Source organism: Eriocheir sinensis, unplaced genomic scaffold (assembly GCF_024679095.1).
Source record: "Eriocheir sinensis breed Jianghai 21 unplaced genomic scaffold, ASM2467909v1 Scaffold279, whole genome shotgun sequence".
NCBI classification, from domain to species: Eukaryota; Metazoa; Arthropoda; class Malacostraca; order Decapoda; family Varunidae; genus Eriocheir; species Eriocheir sinensis.
The window spans coordinates 457,600-462,442 of record NW_026111586.1 but is presented as its reverse complement, the minus strand read 5'-3'; the positions used below and the strand labels follow the sequence as shown (position 1 = coordinate 462,442).

General features: G+C 42.4%; 1 long non-coding RNA gene across 1 annotated transcript; it reads left to right on the top strand.

The window, feature by feature from the left end:
• The first annotated feature begins 987 nt into the window (after positions 1 to 987).
• On the top strand, positions 988 to 2,934 carry LOC126991437 (uncharacterized). Its single transcript, XR_007745516.1, has 3 exons — positions 988 to 1,144; positions 2,040 to 2,153; positions 2,800 to 2,934. It is a non-coding gene; the product is annotated as an uncharacterized LOC126991437 (long non-coding RNA).
• Positions 2,935 to 4,843: the final 1,909 nt, after the last annotated feature.

The window sequence follows — 4,843 nt, the reverse complement described above, 5'->3', positions numbered from 1 at the left end:
AGATGTCATGATGGATTGCCTTGCGTTTTTTCGTTCTTTTTTTGCACGGAAATTTCAAATGTTTTCTTTTTTTTTTTAGGTTTTTGCTTGTCGTAGAAGTTTGGGATTTTGAGGGAATTAAGACCAACTATTTAACTCTCTTCACACAAAATTTCATGATCCTAAACCCTCACAAATTTTCATAATCACCAAAAATGTTTAATGATTTGGGATCTCTTACTGGCAAAAAATGAAGTCCTAGGAAACACACTCCTTAATTCAGATCCATTTCTCTCAGGTTTTCCTTTGTCTTAGGGAGTTGGGATTTTGAGGGAATTAAGACCAACTATTTAACTCTCTTCACACAAAATTTCATGATCCTAAACCCTCACAATTTTTCATAATCACTAAAAATGTTTAATGATTTGGGACCCTCTTACTGGCAAAAAATGAAGTCCTCGGAAACACACTCCTTAATTCAGATGCATTTTTCTCAGGTTTCCATTTGTCTTAAGGAATTGGGATTTTGAGGGGATTAAGATCAACTATTTAACTCCCTTCACACAAAATTTCATGATCCTAAACCCTCACAATTTTTCATAATCACCAAAAATGTTTAAAGATTCGGGATGTCTTGCTGCCAAAAAATGAAGTCCTCGGAAACATTCTCCTTAATTCAGATCCATTTCTCTCAGGTTTCCATTTGTCTTAGGGAGTTTGGATTTTGAGAGAATTAAGATCAACTATTTAACTCCTTCCACGCCAAATTTCATGACCCTAAGTGCTCTAGTTTACTCAGAATAAAAAAAAAGGTTAACACTTTCAGATCTAAATTTCTGATCGGCTCCTCCTGCAAATTATGCTAACTCCCTTCCTACCTGTATATTACACCTACAATCCTATTCTACCCTTGTTAGTATTGAGACTCCTCCTCCTCCTCCTCCTCTTCCTCTATCTCTTTCTCTCTCTCTTTCATTTTCACTCATACTTTTCTCTCTCAACAGAAGACAAGGGGAAGGAAGAAGCAGCCATCAGAGGAGGAGGAGGAGGAGGAGGAGGAGGGAGGAAGAAGAGGCAGGTTTCGCTCCTCCACTGGGTCTCCTCAAAGGACCGAGAGAGTGACGTCCGGCAAATCGCTCAGCAGTGCTTTCGAGGGCTCTCCCAGGTTGGTGTGTGTGTATGTGTGTGTGTGCGTTTTCCCTTGTATCTCTGTGTGCGTGCGTCTTAGAGCTTTGCGATTTTGCGTACATGTGCGTGAATCTTTCTTCTGTGTGTACGTAAAATTTCAGAGACTTTGATTATGTAGAAAAAGAGTTAGAGGCAAAAGAATATGATCATTTTTTTCAATTTTTTATTCTTTAGCAGGTTAGTGTGTGTGTGTATGCGTATGTACGTTTTGCCTCGTATCTCCGTGTGCGCATGTGTTAGAGCTTTGTGATTTTGCGTACATGTGCGTGAATGTTTCTTCTGTGTGTACGTAAAATTTCAGAGACTTCGATTGTGTAGAAAAAAAGTTAGAGGCAAAAATATGTGATCATCTTTTCAAAATTTTTATACTTTTCCAGGTTAGTGTGTGTGTATATGTGTGTACGTTTTGCCCTGTATCTCCATGTGCGCATGTGTTAGAGCCTTGCGATTTTGCGTACATGTGCGTGAATGTTTCTTCTGTGTGTACAGGTACAGCATAACAAGTTCTCGCAGGTAAAGGTGTTTTTTGGGGTGTTTGGAGTGAGTGAGAGGGTTGGGGATTAAAGTGATTGGTAGAGGGAGGGTGTGTCTGCCTAGTGTTAAAATTTGAGCGAGGTAGAGCGAGGGATGCCAGAGATATAGAGCGATAACCTGACCTATTATCCTCTCACTCAATTTTACATTTTTTTCCGTACCTGATATGTGTATGTTTTTTGGTGTTTTTCTCTTGTTTAGATTGAGCGAGAGGGTTGGGGATTAAAGCGATTGGTAGAGCGAGGGCGTGTCTGCCTAGTGTTAAAATTTGAGGGAAGTAGAGCGAGGGATTATGGAGATATTGAGCGATTAGCCTGACCTATTTCTCCCACTCTCAGGCACTGCTCAAGAACCAGGACCGGGCAGGCAAGGTGAACGACCCTTCCATCTTCCCTGACCTCTGCACGTCGCACCGCAAGAACTTAATGCACATGTTGCGGAACCACCAGAAGGTACGTGTGTGTGTGTGTGTGTGTGTGTGTGTGTGTGTGTGTGTGTGTGTGTGTGTGTGAGAGAGAGAGAGAGAGAGAGATATTTACACGCACTCAAATAAGTATCGTTACACATTCAGCAGGATAAAGCCATTGGTAACAGGCTACTGATGTTGAATTTATGCTCGTGGTTTGGTTTGTCCTAGAGAGTTGGGATTTACAAGGGATTTAGAACAACTATTTAACAACTTCCACACCAAATCTGATCATCTTGTGTTGTCTCATTCTCTCACAATCTCAAAAAATGTCAACACTTCTTCGGTTAAAAATTTTGTTACGGCCCCTCCCGGAAATGTTTCATACCTAGTTCTGGGGTGTGTTTTTTGGGGGTTTGGTTTGTCCTAGAGAGTTAGGATTTACAGGGGATTTAGATCAACTATTTAACACCTTGCACACCAAATCTGATCATCCTGCGTTGTCTCATTCGCTCACAATAAAAAAAAATATGAACACTTTTTGGACAAGTAAATTTTTGAACGGAAGGGAAAGGGAGGGGACGGGATCTGTTTATATGACCCGTGTGTGTGTGTGTGTGTGTGTGTGTGTGTGTGTGTGTGTGTGTGTGTGTGTGTGTGTGTGTGTACTACTAATACTAATACTCCTACAGTGGGCCTCGGAGCTCAGCAGGGACAGCAGGGAGGTGGGGAAGCAAGAGGTTGAAAGCAGGAGGGAATTTCTGCTGGATTTCTCGACCCATTTCCTGGCCTCTCTCTTCCGCCTGATTTCGCCACGAGACTCCCCGACAAGTTTGACGTCGCCCTGCCAAAGGTAAGTGCGGTGGGAGGCTGTACCTTGGTGTGGTGGTGGGGGAAGGGTGTGGCTAGGTGTGGTTAAAAGGGGGTGGATGAAGGTGGAGTAGAAGTGGAGTTATAGTTGAAAAAGTGGAAGCATGTGGATAAAAATTACGTTCTGACTTGAATTTTTGAATGCAACTTATCTTTACTTTTTCCCATCTCCTGCTAAAAGTACACAAGTTAGGAGCCTGTACCTTGTCGTGGTGGTGGGGAAAGGGTGTGGCTAGGTGTGGTTAAAAGGGGGTGGATGGAGGTGGAGTAGAAGTGGAGTTAGAGTTGAAAAAGTGGAAGCATGTGGATAAAAATTACGTTCTGACTTGAATTTTTGAATGCTACTTATCTCTACTTTTTCCCTTCTCCTGCTAAAAGTATACAAGTTAGGAGCCTGTACCTTGAAGTGATGGTGGGGGAAGGGTGTGGCTAGGTGTGGTTAAAAGGGGGTGGATGCAGGTGGAGTAGAAGTGGAGTTACAGTGGTTTAAGTTAGAGGTAGTGCTGAGAAAAATTTGGAGTGGTTTTAACTTTTTTGTGTGATATGTTCTTACTTTTTCCCTTCTCCTGCTAAAAGTATACAAGTTAGGAGCCTGTACCTTATTGTGGTGGTGGGAGAAGGATGTGGCTAGGTGTGGTTAAAAGGGGGTGGATGCAGATGGAGTAGAAGTGGAGTTACTGTGGTTTAAGTTAGAGGTATTGGTGAAAAAAATGTGGAGTGGTTTTAACTTTTTTTGAGTGATATATGACTACTTATTTGCTTCTCCTGCTGAAAATAATCAAGTTAGGAGACTGTACCTTGGTGTGGTGGTGGGGGAAGGGTGTGGCTAGATGTGGTTAAAAGGGAGTGGATGCAGGTGGAGTAGAAGTGGAGTTACGGTGGATTAAAATTAGAGTTCGCAGTGAAAAAATGTGGTGTGGTTATAACTTTTTTGTGGTTATAACTTTTTTGAGTGATATGTTTACTTTTTCCCTTCTCCTGCTAAAAGTTTACAAGTTAGGAGCCTGTACCTTGGTGTGGTGGTGGGGGAAGGGTGTGGCTAGGTGTGGTTAAAAGGGGGTGGATGCAGGTGGAGTAGAAGTGGAGTTACGGTGGTTTAAGTTAGAGGTAGTGCTGAGAAAAATGTGGAGTGGTTTTAACTTTTTTGAGTGATATGTTCTTACTTTTTCCCTTCTCCTGCTAAAAGTATACAAGTTAGGAGCCTGTACCTTGGTGTGGTGGTGGAGGAAGGGTGTGGCTAGGTGTGGTTAAAAGGGGGTGGATGTAGGTGGAGTAGAAGTGGAGTTATAGTTGAAAAAGTGGAAGCAAGTGGAGAAAAATTGCGGTCTGACTTGAATTTTTTAATGCTACTTATCTCTACTTTTTTGCTTCTCCTGCTAAAAGTATACAAGTTAGGAGTCTGTACCTTGGTCTGTTAGTGGGGGAAGGGTGTGGCTAGGTGTGGTTAAAAGGGGGTGGATGCAGGTGGAGTAGAAGTGGAGTAACGGTGGTTTAAGTTAGAGGTAGTGCTGAGAAAAATGTGGAGTGGTTTTAACTTTTTTGAGTGATATGTTCTTACTTTTTCCCTTCTCCTGCTAAACATATACATGTTAGGAGCCTGTACCTTGGTGTGGTGATGGAGGAAGGGTGTGGCTAGGTGTGGTTAAAAGGGGGTGGATGTAGGTGGAGTAGAAGTGGAGTTATAGTTGAAAAAGTGGAAGCAAGTGGAGAAAAATTATGGTCTGACTTGAATCTTTGAATGCTACTTATCTCTACTTTTTTGCTTCTCCTGCTAAAAGTTTACAAGTTAGGAGCCTGTACCTTGGTGTGGTGGTGGGGGAAGGGTGTGGCTAGGTGTGGTTAAACGGGGGTGGATGCAGGTGGAGT